The following is a 23779-nucleotide window of genomic DNA, read 5'->3' as shown; positions in this document are numbered from 1 at the left end:
CATAATGATGACTTTTAATGTAATAATAACTTATGATAATCATCATTATTATATATATATATATACTTCTATGATTATAGACTCCCTCGTTTGCCAATGCATGCTGTACGGGCCAGACTCTGTAGTAATTCGACCAAAAAGTATGATAAATAAAATCAAAATTCTGTAATACAGTGCCTAAAGGATCTAAAACAAGTATTCATAATTATATACATTTTTTGTATCACTTTAAGTTTTTTGTTGACTTTTGACATGAATAAAAATTAGATATCTTTGTAAAGAAATGTTACGCGATATCTTAATTCCACTCTAAAAGGGAACATTTTCATGAACATTCTGTTTATATATGTAAGTACATAGATGTGACCTTACAGAAAACTTTAATCAAACGTTGCAAAAACCATAAATTCTTTGAAAATCCGGTTTATAACACCAGTTTATATAACATAACTTCAGAATCAGGATTTGTTTCCGGTTCCTTTATATACTGTTACAAAAATATCTACATGTTTATGATATGTACATGCACATTATGTCAATTTTGACTATCATCTCACCTTGAAATATGAGGACAAAATTGTAATAGAGAACCCCCAAAAATCACGATTTTGCTTCATCTTAGATATTTTTGTTTAGAGATTTCGTGCCTTTGGCACTCATTACGCCCTTCCCTAAACGTGTTACGTGTTGGACCCCCCCCCCCTCATTAACCACGTCTGAAACACACCGACAATTGAACCTGGTACATTGCGCATAAATTGAACTATTATAACGAAAGGTAAAATTCAAGTTACATATTTGGAAGTTTTATTGATGAACTTCGTTCAGTCTCGAAAGGCAAGTAGAGATTTAAAACATTCCCTGAACATTGGCAATTCGCGCCTTCGAATGAGAAATAATCTCCCTCATAAAAGTGATTTGGACCCCCACTCCTTTCCCTGCCGATCTGAGGACAGAGATGACCAATTGCAAATTCAAGGGAATATATTACCTTCTGTTTTTGTTCAAAAACTGGACGTGTCCTCTCATGACCTTTATAATACAAATTCACCAGGTTGATTTTTAAAATCTTATTAATGTTTTACATCAGCTCAAATTGAAGTCCAATAATATACGCGCATCAAATCAATTATCGCTCTCATTAATTCAATTGATGCGCACATCCATGTGGTGGAAATATTGCTCGCAAAAATTAATTTAGAGCTCTGTATGAATGACTTGATTATCTCTTTTAATTCAATGGAGGATCTTTTTAATTATATATACAAGGCTATTTCATAAGCAATTAATGCGCGCATCATTTTTTTTTTAAAAGAGCAACAATTCAATTAAAGAAATCATTCAATTGTGGATATCTTGAATAGAAGATTATATCTCAATTAGATAATCTCTCTAAAATAATTATTCCACGCATCAATTTAATTAATGATATCATTAATTCAATAGAAGAGAGCAATAATTCAATTATTGTGCACATTAAGTGATGTTAGCATTAATGAATTATTGCTCTCTTCAATTGAATTGTAGCAATGCATTAATTCTATTGTTGGTATCATTAAATTATAATTCATTTGAGGAGAGCAACAATTAAATTATTGCGTGCATCAATTCAGCAGAATAAATAATGATATCAATAATTCAATTCATGCTCGCAATATATATATAATGCAGAATTGAATATATTAATTATTTGAAGAGATCTTTGATTGCGTGCATGAAATGAATTGATAATATCTTCAAATAATTAAAGATATCTTCAAATATTTGAGTTTGTTGATTTGGCGCTCCATAGATCTAAAACTATTCCTAGTGGATTCTGGTGCTTTCTGACTCGAGACATCATAACAGCTCTTGCCACAAATGAATCTCACCATACAAGTGATAAAAACACACTTGAATATGTTGCAGAAAAATAAAGATCAGGTGGGTCGCATATACCTATAGCCACCTCTCTTTTAATTTCTTCATAGGATTCATATACTTAAAGGGATTTTTCTCCTTGAAAAGGCGATATTTAAAAATATGTCACTTTTTAAGGAATTTTATAATCCCCCAATAGTATGTACCGGGGTAATTTCTAAACTGTTTGGTGAAAATGTTGATAATTAAGAATCAGTCACTGGTTATCCATGTGGAATTTAGCTATCTCATATGAATAAACTCTTGATTATTTCACTACAATGTACCATATTAACCAATTTCGGAAATAATTCCTTATTTGTCTTAAATTTTGATTTGATATAAAGAGCAAACTGAAATGATAAACCAAAGTTCACATTGAACACCAGTGAGGCAATTGTATACAAATATCAAATTCATATATTACAGAATTCATTAAGATATTTGAATTATTCTAATCTTTTAATGTTCCATGGTAGCAATGAAAACAGCAGGTCTTTTATTCTCAGTCATATATTTTATTATATTACAGGAGATGTTATATGTACAATTAGTATATATATATATATACATTATATATGTAATTGCATGTGCCAAAAAAATGTATACATACATGAGTAATTCAACCACAGACATATCAATAAATTTGCATTTAATACATTGAATGTAGTCCTTTGATTAAATAATCAACACAGATGGATCCATATGATAATACACGTATTTGTAAAAGAAAAAAAAAAAGAGTTCCATTTCTCATACAAACGATATCTGTACAAATATCAAAATCAACAAGAGGCCCAGGGACCACATCGCTCACCTGAGTCACCTTGGCCCTGCTGCTTTGATTTTTAAATGCTATTTTATCAATCTTTATTCTCATGAATAATGTGGCCCAAACCTACCTCTAAAGAACACAACATTACTAAAATGAAATCATATAACACAAAGATATGACAAGCATGATATTGATGTTCTGGATAAGATCAAGGTATGAAGTCATAGGTCTTGGAATGATATGAAAGACCTTCCCATAAGTAATCTATATACAATACATGAAAGCCCTATCTAAAATAGTCCTGGATATACTTAATAAGTTATACTTTCTTAAAAGTAGGTCAAACTCAGAGTTCAGGGTCACAAGGTCAAAGAACATAATATGATTGATTGTTTTAGCTGTTTTCCGCCACACTCAACAATTTTTCAGTTATCTGGTGGTGCCCACTTTTTATTGGTGGAAGAGAGAACCCAGATACAATGTACCTGGGAAGAGACCACTGACCTTCCGAGAGTAAACTGGGAAACTTTCTCACTTACCGGTGCAAGCAGGATTCGAACCCACGCCAACCACTGAAGAGACATTATTTGTCGAAATGCGCATCTGGTGCATCAAAATTGGTACCGTATAAGTTTTACCTTAAACACAATGTAGTTCAGGACACACTGAATAGGTCAGATTTGTTTTGCCATAAAAATTGTATATACAAGATATGAAAGCTCTAGCTTAAATAGTTCAAGATATATCTTTAAAGATTTTTCCTTTAAATATATCAGCATATAAAACTTTGATCCCCTATTGTTACCACACCATACCTCCCGGGAAATGATTTTAACAAACTTGAATATGCACTATGTCAGGAAGGTTTAATGTAAATTTGTGTGCTTCATACTAAATTTGAAAATAAATCTGTTATTCGAATCGTAGATTGATCGCTGTTCGTTATCTTCACCTTTCAGTTATAGAATTTAGTTAAAAATATTCAATTCTTATCATCGACGGACTACAACGGACGCAGACCAATAGCAATATGTCATCTGAGTTTACTCAAGTGACCTAAAATTGTATAATTTTTCTAAAGCTTTTGAAAATTGATAATGCTATTAAAGCCTAGTCTGATCCCTTACACTCCATTTCAATAGTTAAGCGTAAAAACAGACTAGAGTGGATGGGGACCAAACTTAAGAAAGCTGTGAGATTAGTTCAATATTCAAACCTACAGTTTTTGAATAATAAGTATTTAACCCAACTGGGATGATTTCATCCAAAATATTTCACTAAAAATATTTGTGGGGATATTAGTTCACACAGACATTATGTTTCAAAATGAGTATGAGTATGGAAATGAACTGGGGTTCAAATTGACTGGCTACGTATACCTAACATGGCTACATCAACAAAGAAAATCACTTGAAGCTCTGAGTTTTTAGGTTATATGTGGGTTTAAGGAATATTTGAAAGTATGCTTGGAAACAAGTATAGTGGGAAAATATGTTAGGAATTATTTAATATTAAATTCATGAGACAGCGATGCAGGAATGCAGTGATAGAGGGACTTAACCATGCACTTTTTTCTGTGCCGTAAATTGAAGATTTTTAATAAGGGGTTCATATAAAGCTCTAGCGCTCTGACTTGCCCCAATATCTTCTCAAAGAGCTACGATTTGGGGTTTAGTTCTGCATCTAGTTTTTTAGGAGAAGATTTGAAAAGATTTTCCTTGTATATATTTCACATATAAAACTTAGATCCCCTATTGTGACCCCACTCTACCCCTGTGAGCCATGACCTTTAACAAACTTGAATCTGTACTATATATGAATGTAAAACTTTGATCCTCGATTGTGACCTCACCCTACCCCCGGATACCATGATTTGCACAAAACAGGAACCTTTTATGTGAATTCAACTTTCCTGGTCCAGGGGTTCTTGAAAAGGTTTTTTAAATGACCTCACCCTATTTTTGCATACCCTTTATCTATTGATGATGCATACCAAGTTTGATTGAAACTGGCCCAGTGGTTCACTCTGGAGAAGAAAATGAAAATGTGAAAAGTTTACAGAGAGACAGACGACAGGCAAAGGTGATCAGAAAAGCTCATTTGAGCCTTTGGCTCAGGTGAGCTAAAAAAGTATATAAACATGTTCAATGTTAAACCTGTTTGTTGTATTGCTTAACAGCTCCATTGCCAGCATCTACCCTTACTGAGCTTACAGTGTCAGACCTTAATATCATCATCATCACTCATTTTGACTATCCAGGCCAAATTAATATTTTTGCAAGGGTGAGGCCTGGCTGTCCTGTCGAGGTTGAAGTTTGTACTTCCACACTTGGCGACCCAGTGGATTGATCCTATCCAATCCTCTAAACTCTAGGTCTCGTTTTAGGATCTCACCCCATGTCAGCTTTGGTCTACCTGTGAAGTTTTTTTCTGTTGATCATGATGCATAACATTCTGACAAATCTGCAAAAATATTTAGAGAAGTGATTAGTAAAAGGTCTTCGTAAAAGGTAGCAAGAAATGTACAATTAGATAAAAATCATAATTTCTATTTCTACAAAGTAAGTGTTTATCAAAAGATCAGCTGTAAATATTAATTCACATATCAATTATCATTTTTAAAGATTCAAAGTGATACGGATATCATAAACATTTTATGACAAATATATCATAACTTCAGATTGTTTTTATGAAAAACAAATGTATCCTCAGCTCCCCAAATTGGAAGTGCTCCAAATGAAACCTCCAACCCCTTAATGTACTGCATGGTAAGGAAGATAAAGCATGAGCAGGAACATAGACATTATGAACTCCAATAATTAAGCCACATAGGAGAAGGGTTCACAAACTATTTTACACCCTCCACCCCTACAATCCACTATATTATGGACAACATTTGGATCTTTGATCTGTCCCTGCAATATGCACATCGCAAATGGCATTGAAGTATTCTACAAAATTTCAAGTCTATCGGATAAGCCGTATAGGAGAAGTATTCACAAGCTATTTTAACATCCTCCACACCTCTCAGATCTACTATTAACTTTTAGAAAAATAATTGGACCCTCCTGTCCCGACAATATGCACATCTACAAATGGCAATGAAGCATTGTACAAAGTTTCAAATCTATCCAATAAGCCATATAGGAGGAGAAGTGTTGACAAGGTATTTTACATCCTCCACCCCTCTTAGATCTACTATTAACTTTTAGGAAAATAATTGGATCCTTCCGTCCCACCAATATACACATCTACAAATGGCAATGAAGCATTGTACAAAGTTTCAAGTCTATCCGATAAGCCATATAGGAGAAGTGTTCACAAGATTTTGTGGCAGACGGACAGAAAGTACAAAAACAATATATCTCCCCTAAAAGAAGGGAGACATAATTACAGTACTGCAGCAATATTTTCATTGTATTTCAGTTGGAGGCTGTCAAAATACAAATTATCAATATACTCTTAAGGTGCAAATCAAAACATATATATATATATATATACCTTTTCTCAATACATTTTAATGAGTTTTATTTCATCTCTAGTGGACTCTCTTTAGGACTGGCTCATTTTGCTAGGAATATGGGCATCTAGCTATCCTGGTGCCATGCTCTGTTTAATGAATATTGTATTTTCTAGGTTATGTCAAAGCCACTTTTTCTCTTTGATGCAAAATTATGTTTGACTGAAATTAAAGTGAAGGTTATTTAACAAGAAATATAGTAGACACATTCAAACAATACCTGTTCCCTACCACTACTAACTATATATTTATTCAACATATGTTCAAATTCAATGGAACCACTGGACTTCATATACTATTTTGTCAAAATGCACAGTATTAATGAAGAGGGTGTTACAACTTACATATACCAGACGTATCATCAATGTTCTACCTAATATATTAATATCTGCTCTAGAACCTGATTTTCATGCACCCATGTTATGATGGACTGTATTATGGTATTTATCAAGCTCTTTCATCTGTCTGTTAGCTTTTTTAAAAATTCAAAATCTTAGTTTATCAATCCTTATACCCACTCAGGTGATCTAATCAGTAATTTAAAAAACTGATTAATCTTTTTGAACATCATATCTACCAAAGATACTTACGTACATGTGTAGCTTTAAAATGATACTTATGCCTTGTTCAAACAGCGGTTTTAATGCATATTTTGAATTAAAATTTTCAAACTTTAAATATGCATGTACTTCGTAGAATAGATATAGGCCCCTGCATAATGACAAATTTGGGTCACATGCATCATACCCCTGGTTAGCTATAGATTTATATTTATGCTAATTTTGATTGAAAAACTAATTTTAAAAAGCTTAATTGATCGCTAAAAATAGTGAACATTAAGTCATTAGAAAATGCCAGATGTAGATCTGTGCTCTGCAGAGACATACTGGGTCATATATGCATAAAGAAGAAAAAAACTATAAAACAATTCTCTTTGATCCACTGTAAATTGTAGGAAAATATTCGATCCCTGGGTCAAAAGAACGTGAACAACATTAAATGATAATGAAGTATTGTACACAATGGCCTTCATTTTTGCAGTTACTGCCATTACACCGGAAGTAGGGGGCGTGCTTACTGATGGGGTCCCCCCCAATTGTGGCCCCATCCTACCCCCGGGGGCCATGATTTGAACAAACTTAAATCTGCACTATGTCAGAAAGTTTTCATGTAAAAATCAGTTTTTCTGGCTCAGTGGTTCTTGAGAAGAAGATGTTTAAAGATTTTTCATATATATTTGTATGTAAAACTTTGATCCCCTATTGTGGCCCCATCCAACCCCCGGGGCCCATGATTTGAACAAACTTGAATCTGCATTATGTCAGGAAGCTTTCATGTAAATCTCAGGCCATCATTAAAAATATTTTTGTTTGATGTACTCCGACTCACATTTTTCAAGGCGGGTCGGTAGGTAGGGTTTTTTTTTTTTGGTTTTTTTTAACGTCATGAAAATTTGTAATATTTTCTTTTAGAATAAGGAGAATTTTCTATTTTTCAAGGGACCCCCCCCCCCCAAAAAAAAAGTTTTAAATTGCTGGGGAAAATGGTCGGGTAGGAGCAAATTTGATTGGTCGGTCGGAGTACATCAAACAAATCAATTTTTATTTTTGGCCTCAGCTTTTCTGGCTTAGTGGTTCTTGAGAAGAATATTTTTAAAGTTTTTCCGTATATATTTGTATGTAAAACTTTGACCCCCCTTGTGGCCCCATCCTACCCCCGGGGGCCATGATTTGAACAAACTTGAATCTGCAATATGTCAGGAAGCTTTCAGGTAAATTTCAGCTCTTCTGGCCCAGTGGTTCTTGAGAAGAAGATTTTTAAATGACCCCACTCTATTTTTGTGATTATCTCCCCTTTGAAAGGGACATGGCCCTTCATTTGAACAAACTTGAAAGCCCTTCACCCAAGGATGCTTTTGGCTAAGTTTGGTTGAAATTGGCCCAGTGGTTCTGGAGAAGAAGTCGAAAATGTGAAAAGTTTACAGACCGACAGACAGACAGACGGACAGACGACAGACAAAATGTGATCAGAAAAGCTCACTTGAACCTTTGGTTCAGGTGAGCTAAAAATCAATTAAAATATGCAAATTCATTTTTGGGTTGAATGTATTAATTGTTACACAAATTTACTACATGTATATGTATCTATAGTTTACAAATCATTACATTTTGCTAAATGATATAATTATTCTACATATATCATCTAAGATTTTAATTATACAAAATAAGATCATATAAAATCTGTAAATAAATTATGGATCAACAAAATTGTTAAATACTAAGATCTGCTTTCATATTTACTGTACTTAAGGCCACATAGAATTTCATATTTACAGATCCACGCCCACCCCTCTCAAAATTATCCACCCCATTATTTTTTATTGTACCTTTTTTAAAAAAAAAGAAGTTGAGAACAAATATTTGGCTTGTATATCAAACATTTAGAGCATTTCAATGACTGACCCTAACATTTTGGCATGTTGTGGTTATATTTGACATGTTTCTATTACAAGGGTACCCAAAGATGTGGTAGTTGTGAAGGACTGTTGCAGTGTGATATGCATTTGGTCAAGTGACTGCACATGTATGCCTTGTTAAAATTGATTAATAGAGATGCTATTGAATGTGAAAGTATGTGATACCATGCCATTTCCCAATTCTGTGTTTGAAACTTTTATTATTGAGTGTGCGTGTCTTAGACTAGAAGAAGATGATGGCAAACTGAATTGAATAATGTTAAGCAAAAGAACTACAGTACAGTGACTGTTGCTTTGTGGTACAATGATGGTAATTATGACTCATTAATTAGCGGATACGGTAATAGCATATCCTGATCCTGCATAAACTGCATATTCAAACAAGAGGTCCATGGGCCACATCGCTCACCTGATTCACCTTGGCCCATATTTAAAGATTTGTTCTACATATTCGCTTCTAAAACTTTGATCCCTATTTAAGTATTGTGGCCCAACCTACTCACGGGGCCATGATTTCTCCTACCTAAAATCTAACTCCAAAAAACCCCACACAAACATAGCTTGTAAAGGGGATCGGAGGACGTGCCTGGTGTTTAATAATTCAATGTGTACAGGCATTAGAAAAATGTGTATATGCAAAAACATACTTTAAATTGTATGCAAAATGATACCCATGTCTAGTCCTATTATAACATTGGAAGGAAAATTTGATCTGGCCACCATTGCTACACGACATTTTAAGTTACGAAAAATAAAAAAATTACATATGAACACCTAGGCTGTGTCAAGCTGAGTGAGCAAGTTTGTGCAGAACGAACAAAAATTACACCAAACACAGCGACACCTTTTCGAAATTTTATTTTTACAAACTTGAATCTGCACTACAGAGCTGTATGTCAGGAAGCTTTCATGTAAATTATGTAAACTGCTCTGGCCTAATGGTTCTTGAGAAGATTTTTATGGCCCCATTCTACCCCAGGGGGTCATGATTTTAACAAACCTGAATCTGCACTATGTCAGGAAGTTTTTATGTGAATTTGTACTTTCCTAGCCCAGTGTTTCTTGAGAAGATGATTTTTAAAGATTTTCCCTTTATATTTGTATGTAAAATATTTAATCCCCTATTGTGGCCCCATCCTACCTATGGGGGTCATGATTTGAACAAACTTCAATCTACACTATATCAGGAAGCTTTCATGTAAATTTCAGCTCTTCTGGCCCAGTGGTTCTTTAGGAGAAAATTTTTAAATGACCCAACCCTATTTTTGCAATTTTGTAATTATATCTTCCCTTTGAAAGGGGGTGTGGCCCTTTATTTGAACAAACTTGAAAGCCCTTCACAAAGGATGCTTTTTGTCAAGTTTGGTTGAAATTGGCCCAGTGGTTCTTGAGAAGAAGTCAGAAATGTGAAAGTTTACAGACAGACGGACAACAGGGGATTGGAAAAGCTCATTTAAACTTTCAGGTCAGGTGAGCTAAAAATTACTATTATTCAAAAAAGCACAAAAGAATGTTCAACTTCAGTGTTACATGAAAATGTACTTCAAAATCACTTAAAAACAATTATAATATTGCTATATGAAAATTTTCTGTCCAAAGAAAACAATGTAAAAAAAATATGAAGTAATCTACACTCTACAGCAACATGCGAGTATAATGAACGGGAAATATATATTCTGAAAAATAAAAAATACACCACCTGCCCTATTTTTTTCCAAGCAAGGATGGAAATCTAAAAAATAATTGTATGACTATGTGGCCTAAAATATTTTGTATACTTACTAATTTCAAAACTCGAAAAGGAAATGTTATCCATGTGAAGCACTCTGTTCATCCTCTGGGGAAGACAATCTTTGATTTGCAGTTTGTGTCATGACTACACCATGATATCTTCTAATCTCGTCATACTATCAGAAAGTAGTTTTGGCAGTTGGCAAGTGCATCAATGGTGTAACTTCTTCATGATCAGATCTTCTATACTGTGTCATATTCAGCATAAAGTAACAAGGGCTATCATCTAGTTCTGAGGTACTGAGGAAGGGCTGTTTTTCTCAACACAGCTTTTCTTCTGGTATTCTTAGGGATACTTTATTCATCTTTTAATTACATTTCCTTCTTGGAGATTAAAAGTTGAAGACCACTGAAAGAAAAAGAAGTGATTTAATGAGTTCCATGTACAACTGTAGTTTATCGAATGTGCTGACCAGAATATTATCTAACTGTAGCCCCCCCTCCCCGATCAAGCATGCAATGTCATACATGTATCTGAAATCAATACTTATAAAAATTAATTAAAATTAAAATGTTCAAATCTACAATCTTGTTACACATCTCCTATATTTTTTACTTATCATAACTTTGAATTTTTAATAAGTGTGTCCTTTTGTCCACAAACTTTAACAACCCCTCATAAACAATTTACAAATATGATATCAGAAATAATAATCTAAAAACATTATCCTGTTGTTCATAGATACCATCAACACTAAGAGTATAACAAATAAAAAAAGCTCTCCTGACATTGTACCATTCTGAAAGAAATGATGTGCTTATATCCCCAAAGGCAGGGGGTTACCCAGAATTGTGTCTAGAGAGAGGAATAATATTTATGGAATTAACCAAAAAATTAGTTATAAATTTTTAAAATTTTTAGCTATGAATTCATGTTAAAAAATTGGTAGCTCAGTGGTAACAGAGCATTTGCTTCATGATGAAGAAATCATGGTTTCGAGCCATGCTAATGTACTTTATTTAGGGTGTAAATGTAGGTAGTGAGGTGAATGCTCCATCATCATATTTAGTATTCAAAAGAGAAAGTTGCTGGTCTTTCAGATGAGACCTTTAAACACCACATGCATGCGTCTAAATGTGTCGCACTTCATATTACTGAAATATTCTCTACAGGTATTATACTAAAATCAAACAAACACATATAATCATATACATGTTAAAAATCTTAATTTTAGAAATTTCTTCTTCTGACAAAATGATGCGCAAGCATATAAATGGAAGCTATGCCACTATATGTCATGACACTGTACAGCTTGATCAGTTTATACATCACATAAACAATCACTGATGTAAACAATCAAGCAAAACTCAGTACACAACATCATCCCTTAATTTTGTATTGTTGCTGAAGATCATTCTTCCAAGATCGAAATGCAGCTTGGAAATGATTAGCGAGGGTTGAATCATTCTTAAAAAGTAGATTGAAAGCAAAAAGTAACTGCCAAAGCAGGGCTCACACTGGACCAACATTTTGTGTCGCATCCTGGCGCGCATGCATCGACTCGTACACGTTTACTGTAGATTTATATTTCATGTATATCATTCAAGAGGCATATACAACATATCAAATCTCTGATTATTCTTACACGATGTATACAACATAGCTTTGTTTAGCTTTAATCACAAATCATTATAATTATTAGGATATTGTGAAAATCGATTGTATTTCAGTAGATTGCTTTTTAGTCAGTCTGATGACATTGCAGCACAATCATGGTTTTATTTCTAAAATTGTTTTTGGCTAAGTTGACTTAATTCTATTTCATACCAGAAAAAATTAGGAGTATTTCATAGCATATAAACTGGCTATATATATTAAATAAAGACAAGAAATGAGTTTCTAAATGTTTATTAATCATTTTAGTAGTGTAAATGACATATATTACTCATTAAATTTGCAGTCTAGAAAAAGTCACTGATGACAAAGTTACTGAAAATTAATTACTGTAATACATAACACATGATCATAGTTTCACACCATGCACATTTTCACTGAAGAATCCTGTTTTCATCTTGAAATCCAGAATGACAAAGTGGTCCTTTGGTGAATCTCATCATGTAGAGGAGAAGGGAATTCATGAAGTCTGAAACAAATTTTAAATGGCTTAAGATGATGTGAGGTCAAAAGATGACAGCATAGTAATTTCAGAAGAATTAAACCTTCTGTTTTGCGTTTCCTCGTAGCCATTTTCTAAATAGATCAAACCAAAGACCTAAAGAATAATGCAATTTCCCAACATTCATCTATTTATACACTAGACTACCGTCAAATGGATTAGAAAATATAGCTGAACATTCTAGTTTAACTTTCTAGATGAAATCGCTTTTGTATTGTGATGAACCGACAAATTAAATTATATATATTTTTATTACCACGGAAGTATCTTCCATTGACTAGCTTGTGTGCACAATCACACGCTTTTTATTCCATCCAGTACAAAACAGGTAGCTCCCCATTAATGACTCGGGTTATCTCCCCAGTGTATTACAATATACTGTATAGGCAACTCGCACGTGCAAAGTTCATTTCATTCACACCTACCTGTACATAGAGGATCAACCCTTTGTTTTGTGTAAACTGCTAAATAAACAAGACGCCCCTAAGTCTTATTGCTCCGATGCGACAGGGTATCCAGATTCTGCATAGGTAAAACTGCCCTAAGGCTGTTTGGATGCCAACAGCTGAAATTCAAAATGGCGCGCGAATTATAAAATACGAAATTTCCGTGTCGTATTTCCGGAATTTCTGTCGCATTTTTTTCTGAAAAATCGCAAAATGCGACAAATGCGATGGGCAGCGTGAGCCCTGCCAAAGTTACCAGGAGACAATAATCCATACATCGTTCGAATTTCCTCCACTGCCACCTAAAGTGCACATGTAAACCACGCGTGTGACACCACAGCCCGACAGGCTACATTGTAAACAAGTAAAACGCATTCAGAGTAATAGTTTTACATATCATATTCTCTTTGGTTTATAGTCTTAGTAGTTACATACCTATGCGGTACGCCTGTACCATGTACGTACTGCAAGCAGTGCGGCGTAATGTACATTTGCATCCTCAGGGATTTCAACCCGGACAAAGTGGAACATGCCAATCCGAATAAATATACATCTTTCTTTTTTATTTTTGCATTTTTATTTATTTATCTATTTATTATTTATGTCATGGCGTTGGAAAAAACTTCAAAGTAGGGAGACAGATGTAAAGGGGTATACGTTCCAATCATCCAAAAAATGTGCCGTGTGGGGGGGGGGGGTGGGGTAGGGGGGTTGATTCCTAAGGACCTGGCGCAAATCTTTTTGTGAAATTCTATCCGAAATCAATATGAATTCTTAGTATACAGAGTACATTAACTGAAAAGATTATATTTCAAAAAGAAAAAAAAAACCAAACAGTTCACGCAGATTTATCACTTTTATCATCGAAATTTTCAGTAACTTGGGTACTCGCTTGTACATAACACGATCGGTATGAAACACCATTTAATCAGTCTATCTAATAAAAAACCCATTGATAATATGCAAAAAAATTCTTTCAACCGTGTTTACTTACCTCAGATGGGCCAACTTCTTTCCCTGGAAAACTCCATTATGATGATATCACAAATGACGTCATTTAAAACAGAGCATGCGCACTTCGAAAGTGTGTAAGCCATGCTCGCAAGGGAAAAAGATGGACGAGTGCTAAATCTTTACACACTTGTTACACACATCTCATAAATCCTGTTAAGTAAACACTTCAGGATTTTGATGGTAGATGACCCATTTAATGATTTTATGTTGATTTTTATAAAAATCCAACTGAACACCACCATTTCCGTGTTCCTTTGGCCGACCCCGTGTTGACTTACACGTGTGCCTTCTTATTCACTGGTTCAATTGACAGGGCTCACACACACACACACACACACACACATACGTGTAACGCGTGTCAAATGAACACCTTAACTTCCCACCTGCAACTGAACACTTCTACAGTTATTGGTGTTTTAGTACGAAAATTTACTATTTGGTACTAAAAACAACATAGAAGACATTGCTGCGGTCGAAATTTGTGAAATATAGTTTTATTCACTCCTTGAATTTTTGCTTATCAAGTGAACACTTTCCTTTACACACTGTCAATTGAACACTTTCCTTTACACACAGGCAATTGAACACTTTTCTTTACACACGGTCAATCGAACACTTTCCTTTACACACAGGCAATTGAACACTTTCCTTTACACACAGGCAATTGAACACTTTCCTTTACACACGGTCAATTGAACACTTTCCTTTACACACAGGCAATTGAACACTTTCCTTTACACACAGGCGATTGAACACTTTCTTTTACACACGGTCAATTGAACACTTTCCTTTACACACGGTCAATTGAACACTTTCCTTTACACACAGGCAATTGAACACTCTGAAACACGCGGCCAGTTAAACACTCTGAACATCCAAACAATCATTCTCACCACGCTAAATACATAAGGCCAATCTCTAAAACTTACAAAAAAGTGTGAAACAATTACATAAATCGAAATTGGGATGGGATAGACAGGCATTCCACACATTTCGTTGAAATTATCGCCTTAAGAAAATCAACCAAAACAAAGGGGGGGGGGATAGTATTGATTGGATGATTGATCGCTTATATAATTTACGTCCCGTCGAGAATATTTTATTCATATTGAGACGTAACCAGCTTTAAGCGGAGTACCTATCCAATGTATCCATAGGGTTCAGGGTCGTAGCAGTGAGGGTTCTTTGAAATATCGTGCGAACACCTATTACATGTACGACCTGGGATCTACGTTTATAAGGTCACATCTAAAAGATCCGTGATTCTCACTTCTAAATGTCGAGCGTTTGGCGAAGGAGCAATCACTACCAATTTCAACGTCTTAAAATTGGGTTTGCGCATGAACGGTGCTTGAACTCACGACCTCCCGGTTACGAAGCGAACTCTCTACCAATGAGCTACCGCGACCGGTCGGGGGAGGGGTAGTAGTGTCCATAATGATAACTTTAATTGTAATAATAACTTATAATAATTATCATTATATATATATATATATATATATATATATATATATATATATATATATATATATATATACTTCTATGATTATAGACTCCCTCGTTTGTCAATACATGCTGTACGGGCCAGACTCGGTAGTAATTCAACCAAAACGTATGATAAATAAAATCAAAATTCTGTATAATGCAGTGCCTAAAAGATCTAAAACAAGTATTAATAATTATATACATTTTTTGTATTACTTTTAAGTTTTTTTTTTTACTTTTGATATAGATAAAAATTAGATATCTTTGTAAAAAAAAAAAAAAAAATGTTACGCGATATCTTAATTCCACTCCAAAAGGTAATATTTTCATGAACATTCTGTGTAAATGTAACTACATAGATGTGGCCTTACAGAAAACTTTAATCAAACGTTGCAAAAACCATAAATTCTTTGAAAATCCGGTGTATAACACCAGTTTATATAACTTCAGAATCAGGATTTGCTCCAGATTCCTTCATATACTGTTACAAAAATATCTACATGTTTATGATATGTACATGGAAATTATGTCAATTTTGACTATCATCTCACTTTGAAATATGAGGACAAAATTGTAATAGAAAAACCCCCAAAATCACGATTTTCCTTCATCTTAGATATTTTTGTTTAGAGATTTCGTGCTTTAGGCACTCATTACGTCCTCCCCTTGGATAATTCCTGGTTTCGCTCCCGCCACATGCCAACAACTAAATATCCGCTAAACATGTTGGACCCCCCCCCACCCAAACACGTCTGAAACACACTGAGGACAGGGATGACCAAATTCAAGGGAATATATTACTTTCTGTTTTTGTTCAAAAACTGGACGTGTCCTCTCATGACTTTTGTAATACAAATTCACCAGGATGATTTTTAAAATCTTAATGTGTTACATAAGCTCAAATAATTGAAGTCCAATAATATCCATGTGGTGGAAATATTGCTTGCAAAAATTAATTTAGAGCTCTGTATGAATGACTTGATTATCTCTTTTAATTCAATAGATCTTTTTAATTATATATACAGGGCTATTTCATAAGTAATTAATGCGCACATGGTTGTTTTTTTTTGTTTTTTTTTAAAGAGAGCAACAATTCAATTAAAGAAATCATTCATTCAGTTGTGGATATGTCGAATTAATTAAGGATTATATCTCAATTAGATAATTACTCTCTCTAACATAATTATTGCACGCATCAATTTAATTAATGATATCATTAATTCAATAGAAGAGAGCAATAATTCATTTATTGCGCACATTAAGTGATGTTAGCATTAATGAATTAATGTTCTCTTCAATTGAATTGTAGCATGCATTAATTCTATTGTTGGTATCATTAAATTATAATTCATTTGAGGAGAGCAACAATTAAATTATTGTGTGCATCAATTCAGCGGAATAAATAATGATATCAATAATTCAATTCAAATGAAGATATCATTAATTATTTGAAGAGATCTTTGATTGAAATGTTGCATGCATGAAATGAATTGATAATATCTTCAAATAATTAAAGATATCTTCAAATATCTGAGTTTGTTATTTTGGCGCTCCATAGATCTAAAACTATTCCTAGTGGATTCCAGTGCTTTCTGACTCAAGACATCATACCAGTTCTTGCCACAATTGAATCTCACCATACAAGTGATCTAGCCACCTCTCTTTCAATCTCTTCATAGTATTCATATACGTAAGAGGATTTTTCTCCTTGAAAAGGTGATATTTAAAAATTTGTCACTCTTTAAGGAATTTTATGATCCCCTAATAGTATGTACATGTACCATGGTAATTTCTGAACTGTTCGGTGAAAATGTTGACAATCAAGAATCAGTCACTGGTTATCCATGTGAAATTTGGCTATCTCATATGAATAAACTCTTGATTATTTTACTACAATGTACCATATTAACCAATTTCGGAAATAATTCCTTATTTGTCTTAAATTTTAATTTGATATAAAGATCGAGCAAACTGAAACGATAAACCAAAGTTCACATTGAACACCAGTGAGGCAATCATATACAAATATCAAATTCATATATCATAGAATTCATTGAGATATTTGAATTATTCTAATCTTTCAATGTTTCATGGTAGCAATGAAAACAGCAGGTCTTTTATTCTCAGTCATATATTTTATTATATAACAGGGGATATTATATGTACAATTAGTAAATATATATACATCATATATGTAATTGCATGTGCGAGAAAATTGTATACATACATACATAAGTAATTCAACCACAGACATATCCATAAATTTACATTTAATACATTGAATGAATTGAATATGTCCTTTGATTAAATAATCAACAAAGATGGATCCATATGATAATACATGTATTTGTAAAAGGAAAAAAAAGGAGTTCCATTTCTCATACAAATGATATAGGTAGAAATATCAAAATCAACAAGAGGTCCATGGGCCAAATCGCTCACCTGAGTCATCTTGGCCCTGCTGTTTTGATTTTTAAATGCTATTTTATCAATCTTTATTCTCATGAATAATGTGACCCAAACCTAGCTCTAAAGAACACAACATTACTAAAATGAAATCATATAAGACAAAGATATGACTAGCATGATATTGCTGTTCTGGATAAGACCAAGGTAAAAAGTCGTAGGTCTTGGTATGATATGAAAGACCTTGCCATAAGTAATCAATATAAAAAACATAAAAGCCCTATCTAAAATAGTCCTGGATATACTTAATACGTTATACTTTCTTAAAAGTATGTCAAACTCAGAATTCAGGGTCACAAGGTCAAATAACATAATATGATTGATTGTTTTAGCTGTTTTCCGCCACACTCAACAATTTTTCAGTTATCTGGTGGTGCCCAGTTTTTATTGGTGGAAGAGAGAACCCAGATACAATGTACCTGGGAAGAGACCACCGACCTTCTGAGAGTAAACTGGGAAACTTTCTCAATTACCGGTGCGAGCAGGATTCAAACCCGCGCCAACCAGAGGTGAGAGGCTCCTCAACAAGATGAAAGGTTTTATCATAAGAAATTCATAATATATAATATATATGAAATATCTACCTTAAACACAATGTAGTTCAGGACATACTGAATAGGTCAGATTTGTTTTGCCATAAAAATTGTATATACAAGATATGAAAGCCCTAGCTTAAATAGTTCAAGAGATATCTTTAAAGATTTTTCCTTTATATCAGCTAGCATATAAAATTTGACCCCCTATTGTTACCACACCATACCTCCCGGGGAAATGATTTTAACAAACTTGAATATGCACTATGTCAAGAAGGTTTCATGTAAATTTGTGTGCTTCATACTAAATTTGAAAAGAATTCCGTTATTCGAATCGTAGATTGATCGCTGTGCGGTATCTTCATCTTTCAGTTATAGAATTTAGTTAAAAATGTTCAATTGTTAACGTCGACGGACTACAACAGATGCAGATCAATAGCAATATGTCATCTGAGTTTACTCAAGTGACCTAAAATTGTATAATTTTTCTAAAGCTTTTGAAAATTGATAATGCTATAAAAGCCTAGTCTGATCCCTAACACTCCATTTCAATAGTTAAGCGTAAAAACAGACTGGCGGGGATGGGGACCAAACTTAAGAAAGCTGTGAAATTAGTTCAATATTCAAACCTACAGTATTTGAATAATAAGTATTTAACCCAACTGGGATGATTTCATCCAAAATATTTCACTAAAAATATTTGTGAGGATATTAGTTCACACAGACATTATGTTTCAAAATGAGTATGAGTATGGAAATGAACTGGGGTTCAAATTGACTGGCTACTTAACATGGCTACATCAACAAAGAAATTGAAATCACTTGAAGCTGTTTTGGGGTTATATGTGGGTTTAGAAAATATTTGAAAGTATGTTTGGAAACAAGTATAGTGGGAAAATATGTTGGGAATTATTTAATATTAAATTCATGAGACAGCGATGCAGGAATGCAGTGATAGAGGGACTTAAACATGCACTTTTTTTCTCTGCCATAAATTGAAGTTTTTTTTATAAGAGGTTCATCTGAAGCTCTCTTTTCAAAGAGCTACGGTTCTGCATCTAGTTTTTGAGGAGAAGATTTTAAAAGATTTTCCTTGTATATATTTCACATGTAAAACTTAAATCCCCTATTGTAATCCCCACCCTACCCCTGTGAGCTTTTTACAAACTTGAATATGCACTGATATATGAATGTAAAACTTTGATTCTCTATTGTGACCCCACCCTACCCCCAGAGACCATGATTTGCACAAAACAGGAACCTTTCATGTGAATTCAACTTTCCTGGTCCAGTGGTTCTTGAAAAGGTTTTTTAAATGACCCCACCCTATTTTTGCATTTCCATGATTATTTCCTTTTGAAGGGTGCATGATCCTTTATATGAACAAACTTGAATACCCTTTATCTATTGATGATGCATACCAAGTTTGATTGAAACTGGCCCAGTGGTTCACTCTGGAGAAGAAAATGAAAATGTGAAAAGTTTATAAACAGACAGACGACAGGCAAAGGTGATCAGAAAAGCTCACTTGAGCCTTTGGCTCAGGTGAGCCAAAAAAGTATACAAACATGTTTAATGTTAAACTTGTTTGTTTTATTGCTAAACAGCTCCATTGCCAGCATCTACCCTTACTGAGCTTCCAGTGTCAGACCTTGATATCAATCATCATCACTCATTTTGACTATCCAGGCCAAATTAATCTTTTTGCAAGGGTGAGGCCTGGCTGTCCTGTCGAGGTTGAAGTTTGTACTTCCACACTTGGCGACCCAGTGGATTGATCCTATCCAATCCTGTAAACTCTAGGTCTCGTTCTAGGATCTCATCCCATGTCAGCTTTGGTCTACCTATGAAGTTCTTTTCTGTTGATCACGATGCATAACATTCTGACAAATCTGCAAAAATATTTAGAGAAGTGATTAGTAAAAGGTCTTCATAGAAATAGCAATAAATGTATAAATAGATAAAAATCATAATTTCTATTTCTACAAAGTAAGTGTTTATCAAATGATCAGCTGTAAATATTAATTTAAATATCAATTATCTTTTTTTAAAGATTCAAAGTGATACAGATATCATAAACATTTTATGACAAATATATCATAACTACAGATTGTTTTTATGAAAAACAAATGTATCCTTAGCTCCCCAAATTGGAAGTGCTCCAAATGAAACCTCCAACCCCTTAATGTACTGCATGGTATGGAAGATAAAAAATGAGCAGGAACATATAGACACTATGAACTCCAATAAGCCAGTACTGTACCACTGCACTTCATGTACCATTTTGTCAAAATGCACAGTATTAATGAAGAGGGTGAACATTACAACTTACATGTACCAGATAAGACGTATCATCAATATTCTACCTATTAATATCTGCTCTAGAACCTGATTTTCATGCACCCTTGTTATATGATGGACTGTATTATGATATTTAACAAGCTCTTTCATCTGTCTGTTTGCTTTTTAAAAAATTCAGAATCTTAGTTTATCAATCCCTATACCCACTCAGGTGATCTAATCAGTAATTAAAAAACTGATTAATCTTCTTGAACATCATATCTAGCAAAGATACTTACGTATATATGTAACCTTAAAATAATACTTATGCCCTGTTCAAACAGCGGTTTTAATGCATATTTTGAATTAAAATTTTCAAACTTTAATGCGCATCAAATATACTTCGTAGAATAGATATAGGTCCCTGCATAATGACAAATTTGGGTCACATGCATCATACCCCTGGTTAGCTATAGACTTATATTTACGCTATTTTTGATTGAAAAACTAATCTTAAAAAAGTTGATTGATCACTAAAAAAATTTAACATAAAGTCATTAGAAAATGCCAGATGTAGATCTGTGCTCTGCAGAGACATACTGGGTCATATGCATAAAGAAGAAAAAATACTATAAAACAATTTTCTTTGATCCACTGTAAATTGTAGGAAAATATCACAGTCATCCCTGGGTCAAAAGAATGTGAAGAACATTAAATGATAATGAAGTATTGTACACAATGGACTTCATTTTTGCAGTTACTGCCCTTAAACTGGAAGTAAGGGGCGTGCTTACCGATGGGGTCCTAAGATTCAGATAAAATAGTGGTAACAAATAGGATATTGTAAAGCTTATGGGATCAAAATCTTTATTATGGGTTGTATCATATCTCTTATACTGTATAGGGGAATAATTTCACGGGTTGTAATTTTCGCGTTTTTTTCTTCATTTTAAACACATTTGCGGATTCATAAATTCGCAAATTCGAATCACTATAAGCCCCCTCCCCGTTTTTAAAACACATTGTGTATCAAAGAATAAAAAAAAACAAAAATATTCACAGTTTCTTAAATTCACGGATTTGTTTAGACCACGAGTATAGCGAAAAATTTTCACCGTGATTTAATTTCCCCCTATACAGTAATTAACAAAGCTTATAGTTTATCCAATTCTACTAAGAACACTTTAGAATATATTCATTTCGTTAAATTGAAGGGATGGGAAGGGGGGAGGGGGGGAGAGAAGGACTATAGACAAGACCTATATCCAGTAGGTCTATTTAGTGCCTAATCTGTCCAAGTAATGATACAATTAATACCAAAACTTTCATGAGTAATCTGTAAAAAAAAAAATTTAAAAAAATTAATAGACCCCTGGGAACAAAAGCACCATGAAACCATAATGGCATATGATGATATAAATTTAATCGTCGGGTATGTAGCATTATTTTCAAAAAGGGAGAGGCAAGGTGAAGCTGACTTTACAATTATTGTCTGAAAATTCTTGAAAAGCAAAAACAAACAAAAATAACAAAACGAAAAGCTTCAAATCCTAAATCGTGAAGGGGGGTGGGGGGGGGGTGTAAAGGTTAGTCCTGAACTGAAATTCAATTATTTAGTTCCTTAAATTTTATAGTTCCACTATAATTTTATTAATTTTATACTATACAATATATTAGAAAACAGATTTCAACAGAAAATTTGCATTAGAGATACGCATTCAATATACTTTAACATGTTCCGTTTATTGACACCAGGTGTACATATTTTTGTCCACAGTGTGAAAGGATTACAAGTTAATTATTGCATGTGTTGGTTGCACATGTACTTTCTTGCATATTCATTGTGGATTTTTTTGGTCATCAATAATATTGATAAAAAGTATTAATGAAAGAATTGCTCATCCTTATTCTGATCTTAGCTGAGATATCGTGAAAAGTGAAAAATCCTGAAATTCAATCAATTAGTTCCTTAAATTTTATAGTTCCACTATAATTTTATACTATACATTAGAAAACAGATTTCAACAGAAAATTTGCATTTGAGATACGGATTTAATATACTTTAACATGTTCCGTTTACTGACACTAGCTGGTGTACATATTTTTGTCCACAGTGTAAGGATTTCAAGTTATAAATGATTGCATGTGTTGGTTGCACATGTAATTTCTTGCATATTCATTGGATTTTTTTTTTGGTCATCAATAATATTGATAAAAAGTATCAATCAAAGAATTGCTCATCCTTATTCTGATCTTAGCTGAGATATCGTGGAATGTGAAAAATCCCATACAGGACATATAAATGACTAAACATTTTGTAGTCATATCAACATTAGTAATTACACTTAATTTCTACAAAAATTCCTTTACTTGCATTTAATTACAATCAGAAAGAGTAAATTTTCTATCTATTCCTTATAATAATAAAATCACTTGAGGACCTCACCATGTTGTGCGCCCCCTGTATTCAGGTGGAAATAACTCGTGCTGGACTGTGAACAATTGTATCCCATTCCCTGGCTATTCGATAAACCATATAAGAGGAGAAGTGTTTACAAGCTATATAACATCCTCCATCCCTCTTCTGAATCAATATATGCACATCTACAAATGGCAATGAAGCATTGTACACAGTTTCAAGTCTCTCCAATAAGCCATATACGGGAGGAGAAGCGGTCACAAGATTTTGTGACAGACAGATGGAAAGACTGACAATATAAACTTCAGTACAAGTTTCAATCAGAAAAGCTCAGCTAAGCTAAAAAACAAATTATTCATAATTTGTTGGTGGTCATTTTAAGTTGAAAAAATATGGAAATGATAAGAAAAAAAAATCAATTAAAATATGCAAATTCATTTTTGGGTTGAATGTTACACAAATTTACTACATTTTATATGTATCTATAGTTTACAAATCATTACATTTTGCTAAATGATATAATTATTCTACATATATCATCTAAGATTTTAATTATAC

The 23779-nt window shown here is 33.5% G+C and overlaps 1 long non-coding RNA gene across 1 annotated transcript; it reads right to left on the bottom strand.

Annotated features, from left to right (window-relative positions):
* Positions 1–4386: 4386 nt before the first annotated feature.
* On the bottom strand, positions 4387–22381 carry LOC130048421 (uncharacterized). Its single transcript, XR_008797204.1, has 3 exons — positions 20781–22381; positions 6176–6475; positions 4387–5137 (listed from the first exon to the last, which is right to left on the bottom strand). It is a non-coding gene; the product is annotated as an uncharacterized LOC130048421 (long non-coding RNA).
* Positions 22382–23779: the final 1398 nt, after the last annotated feature.

Source organism: Ostrea edulis, chromosome 7 (assembly GCF_947568905.1).
Source record: "Ostrea edulis chromosome 7, xbOstEdul1.1, whole genome shotgun sequence".
Lineage (NCBI taxonomy): Eukaryota > Metazoa > Mollusca > Bivalvia > Ostreida > Ostreidae > Ostrea > Ostrea edulis.
Note: the sequence above shows the minus strand (reverse complement) of the source record. Positions and strands in the feature narration are given on the sequence as shown.